Source organism: Condylura cristata, unplaced genomic scaffold (genome assembly GCF_000260355.1).
Source record: "Condylura cristata isolate star-nosed mole 26May11 unplaced genomic scaffold, ConCri1.0 scaffold00013, whole genome shotgun sequence".
NCBI classification, from domain to species: domain Eukaryota; kingdom Metazoa; phylum Chordata; class Mammalia; order Eulipotyphla; family Talpidae; genus Condylura; species Condylura cristata.
This window is the reverse complement of record NW_004567114.1, coordinates 44851164-44874700: the sequence shown is the minus strand read 5'-3', so window position 1 is coordinate 44874700 and position 23537 is coordinate 44851164.

Sequence of the window (23537 nt, the reverse complement as noted above, 5' to 3'; positions counted from 1 at the left end):
CGAACTCATGAGGAAGTGGCTTTAGCTTCTCAGTGCTGTGCATTTACCCGCTGCGCCACCAGGCAGGGCCAGTTCTTAAATTTTAAAACCAGGGTCTTTACTCAGCTGTAAGAGTTCATCTTCCAGTATTTTCTTGACTATGTTCCCTGATCCATTCTTTCTGGTCATTTCTTATGGAACTTAGGTAGGCAAATGCTGGTCTTCTGGAGTGTCCTCCATTTGGCTTACAGTTTGCAATAATTTATTTGGAAATTTCAAACTTTGACAGAATTTTGCAGGAAAAGTGCGATGACCCTCTGCATAGCTTTCAGAAATATTTAGAAAGTATTAACCAACATTTGCTTGCTCATTCTCCTTTATAGGCATATATTATTTTGTTTTCCATTGCCTGATTGTTGTTTCTTTCTAGTTCTGCTTGTTCTTAATGTTTTTCCTAGTTTTTTTTCTGTTCCAAAGTTTATTACATTTTATCTAGAATACATTTAATTTTAATTATTTTGTCTGTTATCTGAAAAATGGAGTTTTAAAATCATTTTTCTAATTTTTAGAAAATCTCCAGCCATTGTAATTTCACTTCAGACATTTAACTGAGTGTTAAATGTTTCCCACAGACTGCTAGAAGTGAAGGCATGGAGTGATAGTTCCTTCCCTCTTGGAGCTACTCTCTAGGGATAGAGACAGACAGGGCTACCAGCAGTTACAATATTGTGCCACTGGTGGAAGGGAAATATGTAAAGAACATGGAAAGGAAACATGACACTAAGCTGGGAGGCAAAGAACACTTCCAGAGACAAGAGCTGAAGGGTCAGTGGTAGGCAGCCAAGTGAAGATTTCTTTAGACACAGAATTTAGGATGGAGTAGAGGCAGATGCTAGGCTGAAGTGGAAATTGGTCAAGATACATTTTCATTAGTTTTAGTGGGAGGTAACAACCAGGGAGAGAAATACGGTAGTGATGTAGAGAAGAAGGGGATATAGTAAAATTAGAAGGCAGATCTCTAAGACTTAGGGTTCCTATCATTTTGAACCTAAATTACTAAAGATTGTAATTTAGTCAAAGAGTTAGTAATCCATACTTTAAAACATTGTGGCAGTGCTTTCTATGATAAATGTCCTGTATGGAAGAGGCGATAGGGGCAGTAATAATAATATGTAACGTTAATGTGTTTTCGTGAATATTATTATACCTAGGAATATTATTATACCTAGGCATAATTCTTGACTATGCAAGTCTATTTCATTTCCTTCTTTCTAATTCTGAATGTAATTACAGCAGTCTGGTTTCCCTAGAAGAAGGAATGCCTATGTTACAGTTGTCATACTTAATTCTATTTTGGGAAATACAAGGCACTAGGAAAGTGTATAAATGAGTCAGGAAAGTAAGTGATATTATCAAATTGGCCACAGCCTTATACAAAAACTTGTGGTACTCTATTTATGGATTTATGGGGAAAGTTGGGGCATGAATTTTCTTGCCTTTTCCCACCCGTTGATATCAAAGTTTATTGATATCAGTTTATTCCTATCTCAAAGTTCACCCTGCACTTCTGTTTAGTATTATCTGTTTGCTCTGAATAGCTTGGAGCTAGGGGTGTGAAAAGTAACTGTAGCTATAGCTGTAGTATACCTGGTTAGGTCAAGTTGGATGTGCTAGACAATGGTGCAAAGAATGAGGTGGTGGGAATACTGGAAGGATATCTGGGTTCTCCTTGAAGATGCAAGACCCAGGAGACAATGAGGTGGTCCCTACCTGGGGGGCTGGATAAACAGTTCAGTGAGTTCATATGAATTGTGACATAGGTCTATGCAACTGAGCAGCTTTTCTTTCTCTCCTGCTCAAAATATAAAAGTCAAATACATGTACGACTATTCTGATTTTTCAAGGACTTCAGTAGTCTAACCCAGTGTACAGGCTGCGCTTGATCTATGGTTTTCACTGTCAACACCAATAATGCCCTTTGCTGGAGGTTTTGAGAGTCTTTGTCATAAATTTTCCAAGGGATTGCAATTGTTTATCAGGCATTTAGTTTGTCATGGTGTTAGATTGACCCAGCAACTGCTCGTGTGGAATTTGTAGGTTATGATTTGATAAATTAGATGACTGCTGCTACGTAGGGAGCAGTTTGTGTTTGCCTTTTCTTTGATAATTTACTGGAAAAATGTGAATAATAATATTGCATATAAAAGAGACAAGGATGGATAAAGGTGTAAGGGAATAAATTTTCTCTGTAAGTAGCAAACAGCCATGAATGTTTTATTAAATTTTCCAGGCAGGGAGCCTGCTACTCTAAGCATGAGCTCTTATTGTAAGGAACATTTAGACCAGTTATGGACTTACTGTTCCAAAAGAATCAAACAAATTTGAAATGTCTTACATCCTGACTACGTTTTTTGGTGAATGGCAGGGTTAATGATAAAATAAAGAACCATAATTGAAAAATTTAAGCACACTGGTTTTGAGTTGTAAGCAATGGAAATCAAATTTGGCTGATATGAGAAGAAAATTACTCAAAGGACACTGGGATGGAGAATCAGTTTGGATTACGCAGATGGGAACAAAACAGTTCAGATCTTGCAACAAAAATATCTCTGGGGGACATTGCTGTCACTGCTGCTAAGGACTACAGCTTACTCTGTTGACATCCCTAGTAGTGGAGTCTGGAAACTGTTACCATTTTGTTATTCCTGCTACCTACAGATTGATTTTTGTAACAGTTACTTTCATTATCATAGATAATTTATTCCTTCCATGCCTCCCCTGACTATGGGAGTGAGCCAGCCCTCGCCAGTGGGATCTGTTATCGGATTTGGTGGGTTTGGGTACTCATGACATCCAAGTTCATCCATTTCCCCCATTCCATAGATCAGTTTTGTTTTATTCTGATCAGTGCTTTATGTTCCCATAAATGATCTCAGTAGGTTGTGAATTCAACTAACATTATAATTTGGAAACCTGCAGGATCCAGGTTTGAATTTGATTTTCAGTTATCTCTGCCCAGCGACTGAAAGCGATAAGAGATTCTTTTAGCAGTCAGAGCAACTTGAGATTTCACTTCATGTCACTAGCCAAGAATTTGTGATTTCAGCTTGTCATTCTTTTCCATTAAGTATTACAGCACTGTTAGAGGCAGCCTGCATAGCCCACAGTTCTTGAATTCCTCACACTGTCTTATGTTTCTGTGATGATGGCAAATGCAGACCAAGTTAGCATTGACTTAAAAAATAACTCATTTAAGACAATAATTTGATAACGGTGACATGACCTTTCATATTGCCATCCCTTAATATGGACATAATTTTATTTTATTTCAACCGGGCCATATATCTGATTCTACTTTTCTGAGGGACTATTGCTTGCAGTAACAGTGGGTACCAATTTATGTTAATTTTCTCAGCTAAACCAACTCTATATGATATAGTCAGGAAATGAATTAATTGTTAAGGTATTTAATTGCACAGAAGCTTTGGGGCTACAAGAGTTCCAAACAGTGCTCTAACTCATGTCTTATAAGGAAATCATTGCTGCTGCTGCTATGACTGTGTTCTGTCTGCATTATTGAGAACAGTAGCAGTGGGCTTAAGGCTGGAACTACTAGCATTGCTGCCATTGCCACCCTGGAATATTATCATAGTCTTGTTATTGCCAAAGTAAATCACTCACATTCTCTTCTTTTCATCACTGATTTGTAATTCGAAATCTAAAGTGGATGCATCTGGCAACTGGGACTTAGCTCATGGGTTATATCCCACATGTAAGGGGCAGGTGAATAGTTAGCATTTTCTGTGGTAGGCCTTGATATCTACAATATTCAAAAGGTAGGAATCCCAACTATAAAGGGACTAGCTGTGGCAAAGACTCCAAGTAAGCTCACTCAGCACCCCAAGCCCTCTTTTAGAGAGACTTTGCCTGGAAAACAATGAATTCTATTCCCAGGTTCCATTACCACTGTAGAGCGAGCACCTCTACAGTTCGGGAGAGAGGAGCAAGTCACGTAGCTGTGTGCAGGAGTATTGCAGCTTCTGTAGGAATGGTTTGAAGGAGATATTTTTCAGAGTGGCTATAGGAAACTTTTGGCATTCTGAACCAGTTATACTAACTTGTGAGTGCGGTTTTCAATGGAGTCTCTTAGGACAGACCCACAGTTCAGCTGTGCCTTTTTTCTCACTGAGTTTTTCTTGGCTTGAATATTCAAACTTTGCAAGTCCTGACTCACAGAGAGTGTCAGATGGTACATGATCCAAAAGAATGATAAATACCCATTTTGCTAAAATGCACATGCAGAGATCAGAGTTGTTGATCTTCACTCAGGATTTCTATCAAGAACCTTGTTTAATATACCTAGAAGTTGTACACAGATGGTGGTTGTGATAACAACGTATTTTGCTAGACTAAATCAACTTGTGAATTTCAAGCCTTAAATGCCATCAGCGGTAAAGATGTAAAGACACATTAGATGCATCTAGAGGCTGTAGCATTGTATGGTAATAACTAGCATTGGTTGAGTGCTCATCAGGTTAGTTAAACTTTGGAAGTGTTTACTATTGGAATATCTGTTTTAGATATCATGGAAATGAGGGTCTAAGTTGGTTGAATACTTTCCCAAGATCTTTCAGGTTGGCAGGACCTATAACTTTATGATACAGATTCCTTATTCATGCCCCTGTCTCTTATCATTGAATAGATTTATCTACCCTGCTCAGAATTGCACAGAATTTGATAAGAAAGTTAAGATGGAGGATGCATATTTAACAAAGGAAACCAGAGAAATATGAGTGCTCCACATGAGAGTTGTTGGCTGGAGGCTGATGAGACTTTTTGCCTCTTTTTAGGCATTAGAAAACTCTTGCTAAGGCAATGAGCTCGAAAGCTTGGTACTCCAAGTATGGCCTGTGGGTTAGCAGTATTGGCATTGTCTGGAAGCTTGTTAGAATGTCTTTGTTTATGAAAGAATAAAATATGAATTGCAAATGAAAGAATTTGAGATGCTCTCTGGATGATATCTTGCATGTTATTGCATAGAGGAGTATTGCAGAGGAGAGGTTTTAGTGCTCTAATGGAAACATTTGTATTTCTAGGCAAGAGTGAATTATAGACTAGATGTACAATTAAGTTTTTTTCTAATGTATTTTTCTTTTGTTCTGTTTTTAAATACATTATAGAGATAAAAAGATCATTTATAAATATCCGTATAGGTGAGAAATACTAATAGGTACTATAAAGCACAGATCTATGAGCCCAGGTTTTCTCACTGCTATTCTTTAATATGTTTACTGATTTTTTTCCTTTATTCTTCCAAGTTCTGATATTCCACATAGTGTTACAGAATTTGTAAGACATATGGCAGTAAAAAAATAATTCCTTCATAGCCATCACTGGCTCGTGCCAATATTTTGCCTTCTTTGTTTCTCTTTGTCATGATTCCACATGTGGACTTTCCTTACAAAGATCACGTAAATTCTTGTTTCAGGAGGCACCTGCCTGTCACAGATGCAGTCATGAGAAAAAAGCCCGTAAGGTTTTCCTTCTGGAACCAAAAAGCTTTCTGCAGTCCAGGTGGCTCTTATAGCCCTAACCAGATGTCTGTCCAGACCCATTAAGTCTTGGCACGCATACTCTGGGAAAGGCCTAAGACTGTCTTACCCATGAACAAATGCTGAATGAATGGAAGCTTTCCAGCTGTGTGCCCAGAAAGAATGTTTAATGAAGACAACTGATGTCTATGAATGGCTTATTTTCCCAATTGTTCTTAAGGCTGTAACTTACTGATAAACACTACCGAGGCACTAAGTATGCAAAGAAGGCATTTAAAATGATAAAACCTTTACTGTTTATTAAGACACTATCTTTATTTTTGTTTTCTCATTTATATTACTGCTAAATTTTTTGGAATGGTTTTTTGAGATTCACTTATTATTATTGTCCCCTTTCTCAATCAGTGTGTGTGTAATCTCCAGTCTATTTCTTATAAGTAAACATGATTGAGAAGGTTCTCCAGTCCTGTATTAAAAAACACAACAAAATAAAAAAACACACAAAAAAGATATAAAGGTTGATGCCGAGTTCTGTTGAATCATGCCACACTGGTCCTTCAAGGATTTGACACCTGTCTCTCTCTAATCCCTTTCTCTCCCTTCTCTACCTAATGTCCCATGCTCAGTTGTACTGAAATGGATCTCCCTAACATGCAGCTCTTTCTTTTACCTCTTTTTCCACCTAAAATTTTAGTATAACTTCTGCATTTTGAATGTCCTCTCATTTTCAAAGATGCATCCCATTTCTTTCTGAAACAGTGTTTCCTGATTTTTGCAGAAAACTGACTTTCCTTATACCCAAAGTACCCATGAGTTAATTTTTACATATTGAGAAAAGAGTGATACCGAATGAAACAACAAAAAGTAAATAACCAAGGAAGATTCCTCAAATTGTGAACCAATTTTGAAGGACCAGAAAGTTACAGGTAATAATATTTTTTGTTCTTTACATGTTTATGCCCTTTTCATCTATTGAAAACTCCATGATACAGAGTCCATGACTCATCCTTGTACTTTCCAGTGACAATTTTGATCATCTGCTTGATATACTATTTTTATAGGTTAAATGATCAAATAATGATGTCATTGAAAAACATTACTTCGTTGACTTGGGAAATTTACTGTGACTTTAGATTCCTGAACTGTGTTGTCCCCCCTGCCTTTTTCTCTGAGAAGATTAATTTTTATATAAAGCTTCTTTATAAATTTCCTTCAGCATGTTAGGATTAAGAGCATAGGTACATTTGTTCCTGAATGTTTACCCTACTCTTCACTGGTGATCAATTTAGAATAGTCTGTTCTGGCAAGAATAAACAGAGCAAATGATCTCTTTCTCCCATGTGAGCACTTGAATTTCACTTTTCCCTAGAATGAAAACTGCTGCTTGCCAATAGAGGATTTTTTATACTGTCGTCTTAAAAATGGATTTTCTTTTATCAAGCCAATAGCCCTTATATATGAATTGTTTTCCCTCATGTGGAACTTTGAGATCAGTGTCTGTTTTGTGGTGGTGCTGTCAGTGGAAGGATGTCATTTGTCACACTGTAGACTGAATAGCATCCCTTTCTTCTGTCAAACAAGAAAAACAAGCTCTTCTCTGCCCAAATAAGACAATTGTACTTGGGTCACTTATTCTTTGTTTCTGTGATTTTTCAGGTTGTTCATCACTGTTTTAAGAATTTTAAGGTGCTTTTCATTCTTTATTTTTCATGGCTTCACACCTCTTTGTCACTATTTACCAATATCCATGTAAAGATTGTCTTAGTGACACTTCAGGAACTGAAGAAAATTGCAAAGCAATTTGGTTCTGTTTGTAGTCTTATCCTGCTTCTCTTTTTTGTGAGGTTTTCTTTCCTTCTGACCCTTGTCCAGTTACTTAGAGTCTTTACATCCCACTTACTTAATTTTCTATACACCTTGCTGCCCTTTTCGGTCAGTGTCACAATGATCAACCATTTTCCCACTAAAGCACTCACCAGCTGGCTGTCAAGCAGAAAGCCATTACTGGCTCACTGTCTTATTCGTGTAGGGTGAAAATGAATCATGTGGAATAGGTAAGAACTTCATTATGGATTGACTAAGTAGTTGTGGCATTTCTGTTGCCATGAGGGGGGATGCTAGGTCATTGAGGAGGGGTATATATATATAAATTGCTGCATACCCGGCCATTTGTAACATTGGTATTGGTGGTGGTAAAGACAACCTAAGGATGTGTACTTTAACATTGTGTGTTTCTAGTCATCTGTGGAGGAATCAAAATGCTATTATGTCTTAAAAACTGTAGCGTGCCTCATTAATGTCAGAAAAATAAAGGGAAATTCATTTTATTCTGTTTAAAAAAATTACTTGTGGAATGTAAGGAGCAGCAACATAAAGCTATTAAATTTTCAAATTTTATGGCTACCTTTTATACATTCTAAATTTTGGTAAAATCTTTGATCAGAGTATTTAATGATGAATATGTTAGATCCATGCCACAGATCCTATTTTCAAAAATAGCTTACTCCATATTATTCTCTGGGGAAAAATCAGAGGAATATATAGAATATGTTAGTCATCAAAGCATTCTTAAATTATCAATATGACAATGATAAATATAGAGGGAAACTAAAGGAAAAGATTTGAAGCAAGGATAATTTTAAGGAAATTAAAAAGACAGACAGCAGATGTCACTGTTGATTTTCCTTTATCCTTAGGTTTTTTTTTCTTCTTAATGATATTTTTCATTTTGCTTGGAACTTATAATTGGTCAAACAAATTCAGGTATACTAAACTTCTGTTTTGAATTTATATTTATTAAGATTATAACTGTAAATATTGCACATATATTTCATAAAGAAGATACTTATATTTTTTATGTACAGGCTATTTAAGTCAAAATTATCAGTTGATAAAGTAGTTTTTATGATTATTATATAATTAAGAATGGATTCTGATGAAAATGAGTTCTTATCTATGTTGAAGTTAAGGTTTCCCTGATCTTATATTAAGTAATCACTCATATAATTTGTTCATATTTCTAATAAATTTACTAGGCATCTATAATGTGCTAAATACTGGCTACATGATATATATGTAGTATGTATCTAGGTGGGTACTATATTATTCCTATTTTAGGAATGAGGAAACTAAAGCACAGAGGATCCTTTCGCAGGGTGCTGTGTCACAGGACTTAAACCAGGAAATAGAGTTGGGACTCTAACTGTAATGATGATACAGTAACTCCAGTACAGTTCCATATTTTGGTTAATGCCTTTCTTGTAATTTAACCTTAGGTTGTGAAATGAATGAACACTATCACTCATTATAAGGTCGACATTGAAGTCTAGGAAGCTAGAAGTCAAATCTGGAATTCTTGACGTTTCTTACTCTTGTAATTCAACTTATATATTTACTAAACATTGGGAGTAATCTATAATCCCAGTGGAAGTATAGGAGTACTCCTATTATGGGTACTATAATATACAAAGAGTGTAAATACCTATGTAAGGGTGTGAGAATATTTTTATTTGCTTTTCTATGTATCTTCCCCTTTGCAAACAGATAGTTGATAAAACTGAATAGCCACCCAAGATTGAAATTAAATTAGTGTGGATGAGGACATTGGGCAAATAGTGAAAACGAAAGTTCATTTTTCCCAAGTAAATGTTCTGGGTTGATGGAATATATTGTTGGGGGTAGAGCAAGGGGAGGAGGCTGAAATATAAGGAGAGCCAAAGGAAGATAGAAATCTTCCTTTTAGAATCTGCAATAAAAGAACCATCCCAGTGTTTCGAAGAACCAGCAGGATGACTTCTGGTGCGGCAATTCAGGATAGTCAGAGAATATCTTATGTTATTTGGTTAAAAGAGGACACTAAGAGGAATGTCTGCCTTCTAGAAGAACTCACAGAGGAGGAGACAGCAGTGCATCCACAGGGTGGAGGTCATGGAAATGGCCGCATGGAGCTGCATCATCCCGGCTGGCCTCTCAGACTTCCTGGGGATACTTGGTGTTGCTCAGGGACTTTGCTCAAGAACACGAGGAGATTTCTTCAGTTTGTTAGGTCCCTGGATAAATACTTTAACCCAAGGAATGACTTAGCCAAGGATGACACTATTTCTACTTCCTAGATAGGGATTTGGAATTTGATGGATGTACAATGGTTTTGCTCTAATTAGGGTACTGGATTTTTTCATTGTGCCTGATACCACTCCTAACCCCTAATTCTGTTGATGTGGTTTGGAAAAATACCTGTTATGTGGCACCTCAACCACCAGCATAATGACAAGCAGAGTATTTTTTCCAATTCTCTTTACTTAGAGTTAAGGGGGTTTAACATTACAAAGAGGATACTATATTCATAATATCATAAAATGTAAGGAAGTGTTTTTGGTGTTTTTTCTCTAAAGTAAGTATATACCTAATGTGTAACAAGACCCATTTGACCTGGAGTGAGGTATTTAATGTTTTTTTTTTAAAGATATATTTATTTTTGCACACAGAACTGGGGTACAGGCCAGAGGCTCAGGGGCGGTGAGAGGCTTCACCAGAGACAGAGTGGGGAGCAGAACAGGCAGATCAACGAAGTACACTGCTGAGGGGAGCAGCGGGCGGGTCAGGAGAGGTCTGCCGCGCCATGTGGTCACCTCCGGGGCAGGCGGGAATCGAACTCATGCGGAAGTGGCTTTAGCTTCTCAGTGCCGTGCTTTAACCCGCTGCGCCACCAGGGAGGGCCATGACTTATATATTTAATAATTCCCTTAAAAACATCAAATACTGGCCCTCCCTGGTGGCGCAGCGGGTTAAAGCACAGCACTGAGAAGCTAAAGCCATCTCAGCATGAGTTTGATCCCCGCCCTGCCCCGGAGGTAATCCACAAGGCACAGCAGACCTCTCCTGGACTGCCTGGTGCTCCCCTCAGCAGTGTAATTCCTCAGTCTGCCTGTTCTGCTCCTCACTCTGGTGAATCCTCTCACTGCCCTGCACCTCTGGCCTGTACCCCAGTTCTGTATGCAAAAATAAATAAATCTTTAAAAAAAAATTTTAGTTTTCTTTTTGTTTTCAGGATGATTGCATCTAATTATGTAATTAGGATAAATGCATGCAATCAGAAGCAAGTAATACATATTAGATTCTAATACATATTACATTTTATTTTAGTTTTTAAAAAAGATTTATTATATTTATTTATGCATGCAAGAGCTGTGGTACAGGCCAAAAGTATGTGAGGTGGGGTGAGAGGATTCACCAGTGACAGAGTGGGGAGTGGAGCAGGTACATGTACTGAAAAACACTGCTGATGGGGAACCGCAGTGAGATAGGAGCGGTCTGCTGGGCACTGTGGGTCACTTCCCTGGTCAGGGATCAAATGTATGCTGCAGTGGCTGGTGATAGTTTCATAATGCTGAGACTTAGCCCTTTGTGCCACCTGGGAGGCTCTGTAAATTTTATTTTTGATAGTAAATGTCTTGGGAAAGAGCTTTGTTATTTGTGTCTGCTAATAAATTGCAGAGTTTTATGCATGTATCAGGAGCTCAAGAGTTACATGTTGAATTAATAAAGTATTTCTGTGATGCTCTGCAAGATTCATCTAAAAATATGTAAATCTCTCAGAGGCTGGAAAACAATTAGTTATTTAAAACAGTTTGGACTATATAGCAATTTGGAATTAATTGATTCACCAGGCTGCTTATTTGAGCACAGTAGTGACTATGTGGACATTGTTGTCTTTGGTAGAAACATGATTTTTTAGATCATAAGTTAGGTCAGTTAGTCATCCTAGATTTACTGTGTTTCTGATGGTGCTTCCTTAGATTTGATCTGGCTTCTCTTGTACATTTGAAGCTTATTTAGAAGTGTGTCAGAACAAGTTGTCTCTCCAGCCTGAATTGTTAGCCTCAAGGGCAGGGACCATGTTTGTTATATTATGTTCAGAGCAGGGCACAGGAGAGAGCTGCCTAGATAATAAAGGATGGTGATGGGCTCAAGTGGGTGACCTGGCTCCTTTGTCTGGACAAGACAGGCTGGAAAGCACATGCTGTCTTTCTCAGCTACTTTTTCTTGACAGCTCTGAAGCTATTCTTCACCTCCATGTGAAGTAGTATTTATTTTACTTAAGAAAAAAAAAAAGACATGTCCATAATATAACTTGCCTACTTCATTTTGCAGAATTCCAGTTTTAAAAGCACTTAAAAGCATACTCTGTCTTATTTATATTTTTGTGTTTAATACTTCATAGAGCTGGCATATGCAGGAGTTTGAGAAATGCATTTTGAAACAAATTGAGTTGGTACATTTGACAGTGGGTAATCAGGTAGTTGAGAGGGGATTATGATCTTGAAGTCAGATTTCTTATTTCTTTTTCAGAGAAACAGTGGTTCCTGATGACTCTTAGACATATTCACCCAGAATCTAGCCTTTTAGGATTGCTACAGAACTTAAGGGAATGGAGTTACTGGAAACAACAGAGTTAGCAAATGTAGTTAAATTTGTAATTGAGTTTCCTTTCACCTTGACTTTGTAATGTTAGCAATCTGGAGAGCGGTTGGATTTTTACTTGGAGTTTGTGCCACTAAAGGAGCCCAGAGGAACTGGGAGATTGGGAGCAGGAAGATATATTTCTTAATAAAAATGGGCTTTCCTTATAATGGCATGTTGAAGCCTTATAAAATGCCTTTATCTAAAAAAAAGAGGTTTGTAGTCTTTTCAGAGATTCACCCCTGGCTGTGTTCTAGCCCCAGAACTGTGACTTTTAATTACTGATGATGTCATTTTGTCATTTTGTCATTTTGAAAAGTGGTGAGAACATTCAAATCATTACAAATTTGATGCTTTGAACTAAAGTTAACACAAGGCTACGGTTAATTTTTTTTAAAGATTTATTTATTTATTTGTACAGAACTGGGGTTCAGAGATGCAGAGGGTGAGAGGATTTAACAGAGAGAGAGTGGGGAGCAGAACAGGCAGATCAACAAAGTACACTGCTGAGGGGAGCAGCAGGCGGGTCAGGAGAGGTCTGCCACGCCATGTGGTCACCGGGGCAGGCAGGAATCGAACTCATGTGGAAGTGGTTTAAGTTTCTTTGTGCTGTGCTTTAACCCGCTGTGCCACCAGGGAGGGCCAATTTTTTTTTTTTTTTTTTTACATCAGTAGGAAATGAAGAGGGAAGGAATTATTTCATGAACATCTACCTTTCGATGTGTTAGCTAAATGTAGATATTATATTTTAGAGATGAGAAGTATGAGACCTAGACTTGTTAAATAGTTCCTGCCTGCTGCACCACTTACAAGAAGTCAGCCAGAATCCAAACTAGCCTAAATAACTTCTAAGTCCACATGCCTCTGATTCCTCTACTGAGATTTCCTTCTGAATTTTGAGCTTATTTTATTTTATAAAAAGATTTATTTATTCATACAAAACTGGGGTATAAGCTAGAGGTGCAGGGGTGATGAGAGGATTCACCAGAGACAGAATGGGGAGCAGAACAGGCAGATGTATTGAAAGACACTGCTGATGGGGAACAGCGGATGGGTCAGGAGAGGTCTATTGCACCATGTAGATCACCTCTCGGCGGAGGATAAAACTCCCACTGAAGTGGCTGCGACCAGCTTGCAGTGCTGCATCCAAACCCGTTGCACCACCAGGGAGGACCTGAACTTACTTTAAATCTCCACAGAAGCCTTTTTTTTCCTATGGCACTTACATTGGAATTACAGTTATGTCATTTTTTGTTTTATCTCATTAGTGTATGTTCTTCTTAATGAATAGTGTTGTTGATTTATATTTTTGAAGCTTCAGGCATAGTGCCAGAATGTAGAAAGTGCTTTAGAAATACAGAATAAAATTGTTTGAAACCTGACATTGTTTATTAACTGACATAGATCTAGGGAGCCAAACTATTCTTTTTCCAAATAATGCTAAATGGTTGGTAATTAAAATGTGAAATTGCAGTTAAAATATTTTAATTTTCACTTCTTGCAATGCTTTCATTTTTTTCAAAACAGAAAACAACAGCTTATAAGTAATGATATATTTTTCTTAAAGTGTAAGCAAAAATATTCTGAGGAGATACAAATAAATGACTTGAAGTCTTTATCCTTTGGGAATTCTTAGCCAAGTAGCAATGATGGAAGATATTTATGGTATTTACAACATAGGGTAGAATGTTTTAATGCCTTAAGAAAATATTCAAGCAGAATTTCAAAATTTAGAGGAAATATTATTTTTAATTTGCAAAGATCAGGAAGTGTACATCAAAGAAGGGGAATTTGACCTGGAACTTACAAAGATGTTTTTGTTTTGACAGATTTCAGGGGCAGGGACTCCAGGCAGAGGAGAGAGCTTGAGAACAGTCTTGAAAGCATAAATGTCAAATAAATGAAAATTAGTTTAATTGTTGGGAGTGTAGTCCATGTTAAAGATAATGAAAAAGATAAGGCAAGAAAGGATCCTTGGGGTCAGAGCTTGTACAACATGGTATTTAAGTTCTTTTTGAAACAATTTTTTTATCTGATAATTCCAGTTGCGATGATAAGGCACTTGGGTTTTATTAAGGAAGTGAATCTAAAAAATATTTTGTGAAATCTTATTTTCAGTTGATAGTCTTATAGATACCATGCAATGACACAATCAGAACTGTGCTTTGTAAGCACAGATTTAATATTACTTTGGTGGCAATGTGTAGCACTGAGTGAAGTGGAAAGGGATTGAAGGTTAGAGGTTAGAAGACTTTTGCAATGGTATAGATTAGAGAATGATATAGACGATACTAGAAAATAATATAGATTAGAAAAAAATGGATTGCAGAGTAGATGTTGTATAAACTAGAAAAAAAAGACTTGAACTTAATGGCATCAATAGAAATAAAGAATTAGAGACAAATTTAAGATGAATTTTAGAATCATACTTGATAGGACTGGGAAATTGACTGAATATATATGTGTGTATCAATAGTGTTGGAGAAGGTGTGTTTAAAGATAATTTAAAGTTTGGAGGCTTATTCGAGGGTTTGTGGATTATAAATTGAACTGGAATTCAAATCAGTTGGTGAAGCCTAGTTAAGAAAGAGGAGAAAGATAAATATGTTTTGGCTGTGTTGAGTTAATGGCAAGAAACTCAAGAATATCTATTAGTTTGAAAATTAGGAATAAAATTAAAAGGCTGATATTATTTCTTAAACATGCAAAGTCTTGGTGAGGAAGGTTTAGGGTACAGTTGAAAAGGAACAATATTTAATTTTAAATATGTTGTATCTGTTAACCACATATGCTGAGTGATTGTTTCATTAGTAAATAGATGTGCAGATGTAATGTACACCACACAGAAACATACACCAATATAAATATCCCTACACAGATAATTCATGATAGTTACCACAATGAACTAGAATAGCCATCTCTGGTGTAGTAAGAGACAGCTTTAATTTCTGAATTGATTTGGATAAAATGACCCCAAGAAGTTCCATTATAGTGCTTCTTATATATAAAGTCCAAGTCCCTTCCTTAAGCCCTGTGGCCACTTAATTTTCTTATTGTCAACAATCTCTTATAAGGAGATGTGGCTCAAAGAGAATTAGTGTTATCTTGGGGCCATTTTATCAGTTGGTGCTTGAAGGAGGCAGATTGATCTTCTGAATGTTAGATTTCATTTTATTAATTAGTGTCCAGCAGCTGCAGGGTTTGCTTAATTTAGGTGGGGGGACAGTTGTTAGGCCATTAACTCTCCAGCTACATTTGTCATCTATTAATCAAATTGAAATTCACTTTCTGAATGCTTTATTTGATCTGTATACCTTGCTTCTTTTTATCTCCTCCTTCTCTTTCTTTTTTAAAAATATATTTATTAAATACCTATTCCATGTTATATATTATATTGTATGCTACATTTGGATTGTTGAAATTCCTGTTTGTGGGATCTGGTAGTCAAGAGCAATGTAATAGAAAACCAGAAAGGAGCAATCTAATAGAAACAGAGAAGAGTTAAAAGAAGGAATCATAGGTGCTCTGTAGAGGAACATGGAATGGGAACTCGGTTAGATGTGCAAGTGGAAGGGGAGATAGAAATTGATTCCTGAAAGTGGTGACTTCTAAGGAGAGTTTTGAAGATGAGTAGGAAGTTGCTGTAAAAAGGAGCTGTAATATTGGAGGTTCTCTGCTAGGGAGAGATTTAAAGATGCAATCAAAGGTTTACAAATAGTCCCTATAGTTGCAAAGATGGGTATATTTGGGGGAATTTTAGGAGATGGAATTAGAGAAATAGGAAGAAGATAGGTAATTATGCATCCTAGATTTAAATGACTTCCTAAAAGATATAAAGGACCATTATAGGACTTAGTGCCAGGGGTTGATATGATAAAGTGGTTGGTTTAGAAATATTATTCTGGTTTAGAAATGGAAAATGGATTTGAGAAAGGCAAGATTGGAGGAAAATTTGTTAGAGACTACTGCTGAAATCTGAGGAAGAATAGATGAGGCCTAAACTAAGGTAGGTGAGAAACAATGAAGAAGGGTAGACTCAAGGATTAATTAAAGAAGTAGTGTGGGATTTGGAGCCTGATTGATGGAACTTGACAGACAGGAATAAACTTAATGTTTGATTTAGATATTGGAATGCTTAATATGATTATTTGCTGAGGATATAGAAGTGAGATCTGATTTTAGAAAATTGAAATTCAGTTTTGACTTTTGGAAGTGGAGATTCTCTTTGGTTATAGAAGAAGGATGGATCACTAGGCAACCGGCTGAATGTTTTGAGCAAGAGATACAGAGTATAGAATTATCTTGTGAACTGGTGCCTTAAATATGGATGCTGAACTTCATGGGTATTGGAGTGAGGGCTGAGGTTAGAGTCTTGAGAGGATGTTAATTGATAATCAGAGGAACACAAAGAGGAGGCAGATACAGAGGAGGAGTAAGAGGTTAGAGAGAGTTATGTAATAGAAGACCAGAGAGGAGCAATGTAATAGAAACAGAAAGAGTTTAAAGAGGGACAAAATGTTATTAGTGTGAAATCTTCCAACAGTAATAACAAACTATAGAAAATCTTTCACTGTATTTGGCATAAAGATATAATCAGTGGCTTTCCACATGAGCAGTTTCAGTAGATCAGTGTGAGCCTGGCTGAATTTGGGACAGAACTGTGTCTAGTTATAAGGGAAACAACTGCCTTTGGAACAAAAAATGAAATAGCATTTTTATGATCTAAAGTCTTGGGAGCAAGGCAAGATTGGGGGCCGAAATGAGCAGCAATTATTCCAAATGAACAGGAAGGGAACAGATATGCAACTCATAAAAATTCTGTTGGAATGTGATGTAGTTTTTGCTGGCATGACTCTGGTTATGATATCTGAAAGGTATTATGAGACTTTGATATCTGAATGGTATTATGTGACTTCTGACACTTGTTTTCTATCAACTACCATTTCTCATCTGGGGGCAGATCAGAAATCCTGACCAGTTACAAGCAACTGCTCTTCTGGCATTAAGCAGCCAGAACTGTTCCAACACAACAAGCCCAAGTATCCATAGGAAGAAAAGGCCTTTATCAGATATAGCAGAGACCTGGAAATCAATAACTGCTTGACAATCTGTAAACACACCTTTGATGATAGATCCAATGCCACTGGAAGTACTTAAATGCCTCAGCAGTATTTGACTTTTGTGAAGGAAAATCATGACTGCAAATTAGATGCATTAGGATGACTTGAAATACTTACTGTTTCAGAGTAGGATGCTATAGATATCATGTATCTCATTTTGAGGGATGGAAAATCCAGCATCATTAATGAGGTGGCTCAGAAGTTAATTTCTGGAAATTATGATTTGTTGAGGGAAGGACTGAAAACAAGGCGTTATTGATGTCCAACTGGGCAGGTTCTCTGATTAAGGACTTTCTCAACCTGGAAGAGCAGTTCTGGAGTAAAGGCCAGTAGGCTGATTCGATGCTTGGTTCACATTTGTATCTGCTTCCTATGTACGTCCTTCCCTTAGTTAATTTCCTTTGATTACTGACTTTCAGTTTTGCTTTCACCTATGTCCCTGGATTCTTTGCTACCTGGCTTATTATATTTTCCTGTGAATTCCTGGTAGCTGGATTTACCTTCTTGGATTACAACATGTGTTTTTTTTTTTTTTTCACAACATGTGTTTTTAATGATACTTGCCTGGACAGAAATATACCTTGTTTAAATAGATTTGAGTAAAGAATTTTACTCACTCTGATCACCAAGATGTTCACTGTAATAATCTCAAGGCTCTATCAATCCAGTTGTCTACATTTAACAATATGAAGAGCTCTCTAATTCAGAACTTTATTAAGATACAAAAGAATTTGTGTGTAGTATCTGATTCCATTCTGGAAGAACTTCTTTAGTTCATACAGTTTAATATCACAAAGAATAAAACTGGGCAGTGACTTGTATAAAATTTTAATTTCTTGGTGAAAAACTCAGAGAAATGTTTCTTTTTTTTTTCTTTGTCCTGGTCTGGTTTAAGAGTTCTTGTGTTGGCCAGGTTTAGTGTTATAATTTACCTCTGAGCTTTGTATCACATGCTATTTTTACCCACTGTGTTCTTCCTAGCGCTTTAATTTATTTGCTCAAAGACCAGTTTTGAAATGATTTTTTTCTGTTGACACTGTGAAAAATATTTAATTCCTTTTTGTTCTGAAAAATATTACCACCTACTTTATTTTTTCTCATTAAATGACTGGTGGCCATTGCCCTGTGGCTGCCTCTCAGCTATCCCATTCCTCTCTTTCCTTGTGGTTCTTGCTCATTTTTCCTGCATAGCTCTCCCTGTTCCTCATTCTCCTCACTGTCCTTGGAGTGAGACAAGCTTGAGTTAAATTTTAGCACTGTTAGTTGCTGTGTGATCTTGGAAAAGTCATTAGACATTTATTTGCTTTAATTTTCCCATCTCTGAAATGGAGTTGTAATAGTTTCTTCTTCATTAGTTGATGGGATTAAATGAGGCAATACATACAAAGTGCTTAGCACATCACTGGCACATTGCAGCTGTTTTTTCATTACTGATGTCTACTGGTTGATTCTTCAGCTGAATAGGTATTTACTACTCTACTATTAAGTAGGGAATAAAATGCCATGATACTGCTGTGTTACACTTTTTGGGGTAAAGATTTATTTATTTATACATAAAGTACTGGGGTACAGGACAAGGTGCAGGGGACAAGAGGATTCATCAGAGACAGAGTAGGCAGCAGAACAGGTGGATTGACTGAAATACACTGCTGAGAGAGCAGTGGGCGGGTCAGGAGAGGTTGACCTCACCATTGGGTCATCTTCCTGGCTGGGAATTGAACTTGTGTTGCAGTAAGTACAATAGTTTCATAGTGCTATGCTTTAACCTGTTGTGCCATCAGGAAGCACCCCTGTGTTAACACTTTTAAATATTTCTCTTTTCCAACAGCTAACTCATTGTTATTTTGATTTATATTTCCCTGATGGTAAGTGATGTTGGATATATTTTCATGTGACCATACCATTTATGTCTTCTTTTGACAAGTCTCTTCAGATCTTACTTTTTTTTTTTTTGTGGTTGATTTTAAAGAGTTCTTTGTAGATTTTGGATATTACTCTATTGTAAAATAGTACATTTTCAGTCTCATGCTTTTGATGGGTAAAGGAATTTGGGTATGTTTTCTTTGGACCCTCCTGCCCAGGGCCTTACCTAAGGACACTCAGTGGTGGGATTAGGCTATTATGTCATCTGGAAACTCTGTTGGGGAAGAATTTGTCTCTATGTTATTCAAGTTGTCAGAATCATTTTCCTTCAAGATGTGTCACTGAAGGCCAACATTTCTTACTGTCTACTGACTGGATGCCACTCATAGTTCCTTGTCACATACTTCTTTAACATGGTTGCTTGCTTTATAAGACATCAAGGAGAATCTTCTTTTAATCTTATGGAGTCTTATATGCTATAGCATAACATGAAAGTGTTGTCCCATCATCTTTGTCATATTCTGTTGTTAGATGCCAGCCATGTTCTCTCCCACACTGATGAGATTATGAAAACATATAGATGTTAGGAACTGTGTATGTGTGTGTGACGTTAAGGTTTGAGTGCTATGTCCAGATGTTTGATGAGTTGTACTGCTCTTGGATAGACTATATTTGCCCACAACATTAATTTTCTTTTAATTCTATGATTAAGTTATTGAAATACTATGTGACATCAGGAACTCTTAGAAAAATCAGACTACAAAAGAAAGTGTGAAATGAAAGTACTTACTTCGAAAAACCCTCCTGAAGTAAAGAAGCTTAGGAAAGGCCAAGTTTTTGTAAAGATCATTCAGGAGATGAGGTGAAGTGTTGAGGTCTGAGCAATGCAGAAAGGGTTTGGAATAGTCCAAATAGGTACTGTGATAAGAGTAGATTAAAGTGGAGGGATAAAAGCTAATCACTAAGTAACAATGAGAGTCTAAGTTGGTTAAGAGTGATTTGTAGTGGGAAAAACCAACAGTTTAATGATGTTGGGTGATCTGTAAGTGGGACTGAAAAAAAAAGATAAAGTTTAATTAGAAGTGGGGATTGGCAAAGCAAGAATAGTGGATATTTAGAGGGTGGGAATTTCTAGATAATATTATTATTACCATTTGGCTTGCCATGCTAAAGACATTTATTTATTTATTTTAAAAAATCTTAAGTTACCAGCTATTCTAAACATATAAGAAGTAAGTTATAACCAGAAAGTATAGACAACCACTTACTCCCAATATATGAAGGATCTTAAAATTCACATATTTCCTTTGAATTTTCTTATTTTAAACAACTAAGACCAATTATCTTACCCCACTCCTCTGTCCTTTTCTCTCCCTTAATGAAGATTTGAAGCTTGAATTGCTATCATATTTATTTAACTGGGTCAGTTTGTGTGATCTCAAAAAGTCATTTTAAAGAAGGGAATTCTTTCCACACTAATTTGTAAGTAATAGACATAAAGAGAGGAGAAAAAATTGAAGCAATCTTTGAAGACAACGACTAATACCCAGATGTTTTGCTGCAACATTAATGTGCCTGCCTTCAGAGCAAGCCTTAAAATGTTTTAATATCCATTTGGCTTAAAAGGTTAAGGGCAGAAAAACAAATGTACTATTCTGTGGAGAAGTTAAACTGGATGGCAAAGGGAACTCTTGTCTAGCACAAGCTATAAGAGATAATTGTTCATTAGAGAGTGTGAAGTCTATTGTAAGCACAACCGCATTCATTAGCCAGTTCCCTGCTTCCTGTCTGTAATGGGTATTAAGCTTTTCTCTGTTCAATTATAATGAATTCTGGCGTTTGCACTACACATCCTTTCCTATGTTTTTCATATTCTGGCCTTTGGTCTTATTTTCTTTTTGGATTTTCACTGAATAAATGTAACCTCAAAACAGAGTATAAATTATTTCTTAAATAATACACTCTGAATGCATGACAAGTGCTCAAAAAATGTAGTCTAACATAATAATCAAACAAAAAAACCCCAATAAAACCATTTATATAAAAAAATATTTATAATACATTAACTCTGATTGACAAGTATTTTGCTAATAAGCATAACCAAAGCCAAAAAATTTAGGCTATACACAGAATCATTTGTATTTTGGAGACAAGCCTAGCAACTTAAATCAATTACAGCTCACAATAAACGTTCTGTATTGCTAGGTTTTGGTATCATCTCAGATTTAACCATAGGGTCAACTCACATGGTTTGGACTTGTTTACAAAGGTAACAAATAGCCAACTTTTCCCCTTGACTTGATATGATAGCTAATTAAACCCCTATGCAACAGTCAACCTAACCATATAAAAGGATGCATGTGGGAAAGGAGATGGGCATGTAAATTTTGGGATGTTAAAGGTTGGAGTAGGTAAGAATGATTTATAACTGTACTTCTGATATTATGTAGTGGAACTTAAATTCATTCAGCTCAAAATACACATACATACGGGAACACATATACTGTTCCAGTTCTACTTTAAAAATCAGAGCAAACATGTAAAAGTTTTTATTCTATTGATATTAATGGAAATTTGTCAAACTGTTCAAGACAATAGGATCTTCATTCCTGGAACTGAGCTCTAAGTTTGACTCTGGGTAATAGGCTAGATAATTTAGGGTATGATTACTCATTGAGAGACCTGTGATCCTTCTTGATAACTGATTAGGTCAAGAAGGTAAAAGGAAACTTATTTGCCATATTAAAAGACTCATTAGCAATTTTTCTAGAGGTCAACTCTATGTGGTTTAGATGATATGTCGGGACCAGCCCCAACTTTGCTTCGGGTCCTGAAGAGGGTGGAGAAAGCGTCTGTGCTGAGGGTCTGTAAAAGAGAAAATGAGAGACAGCACACTCCAAAGCTTAGAGAAACTGCTCTGTTTATTGCCTGGACAGCAGGGGTTTTTATACGGTAAAAATTGGCATTATTACTTGTTACCCATCATAACCACATTTTTTGATTATACAAAAGAATAATATGAAGCAGTACATGATTGATTATGCTTTTCAGAAAAGGAGGCAAAGCTTATTACAGTAAGTTTTTACTATATCAAAGTACTAGTTTATAATTAACTATACCCCAAATAGTCATGCTCATTATCATCAGGAAATTTTCTATAGAAAACAATTATTGGTTACCTAAGAAACATCGAGTCACTGTTACTAAAACTTAACAAGGGCTATCAATGTTGTTTTTTCTCATGGGAAAGTCATTACAGTCTCGGCTCACTGAGCAATGGATTCTTGTGGCCTAGCAAATCAACTAGTTACATGTTTTAAGTCTTTTTGCAAGGCAGGAGAGGAGACAATGCACCTGTTCACCTTAGAAGGGTACTTCCTTGAAGCCAGTTCACCCATTCTCTGAGAGCAGGTCCGTGACCAGATCAAGTGGTTTGGGGGGAACTAGGTGCAACATAATATTGCAAAACAAATGCCACACTTTAGGAGTCTTTATATGAGACTGGAGTTGCATCAGGGAAATTCTAGTCATGCTTTACTTTGACAGCAGCAGAGCTGATATTATCTCTTCAACAGGTTTCAACCTTAGTTTCTTTCTAGTCTATGTAAGATTCAACTTTGAGAGTGTCCTCCAGTATATCATTTCTGATTAGCTAAATGGTGACATTGGACTGTCTAGAAGTTCTTGTTTCCTTAAAATGTGTTTGAACAACCCAGACAATGAATGTACAGAAAATCATTGAAGTGAGAACTAGGTTTTATCTCTATATAGGATTAAAATGGGGATTCCAAATGGAAACCACACATAAATACATAGACAAACATACTTTCGGGAAGGTAGAGAATTATATAGGACCCTTGCAGCATCTATTCTCAAAGCATTTATTATTTGAGCTTTTATTATGTGTGAGGCATGGTTCTGAGCATTGGGGTTATAAAGATGAATAAACCATCATTCCTGTCCTCCACTGTAAGAGCAGTTACAACACAGGGATTAATGCTATAATAAAGGAATAAACAAGATGCTGAGAAGGCACAAGAGAGGAAGCACTTAACTTTTCTTGGAGAGGTTGGAAATGGCTTTTTAAAGAGGCTATAATTTGAGTAGATTTTGAAAAATGAATTAGTTTCCCAGGATAAAATAAGAAGCATCATAGGTTAGAGAGATAGCTTATAAGAAAAAGCAGGAAAATGTGAAGCAGCCAGGAGAACAGGGTTTGTGCAGATAGAACTTTTAAGGATAGACAAGAACAGAAATTGTAAAGACTTATATACCCTATTTTGGACTTTAAACTTCAACATGTATGGCTTCTGAAGGGTTTTATTTTATAAGAATGGAGAATGGAGGGTAGAGGGATAAATGGTGCCCAATTCCAAATGACCAATTAGAAGCCAGTTGTACTCATTTTGATGCCAAAGTGATGGAACCTGGGCAGAAATAATGGAGGTCTGGACCAGGGCATCTCAGTTTCTGACTGTGGTTCATAGTTTCATTAATCAAAAGGGGAGAGTGAGTTTTGGAAAGGAAAATATTCAGATTTAGACTGAGATTCATTTTTGAATTA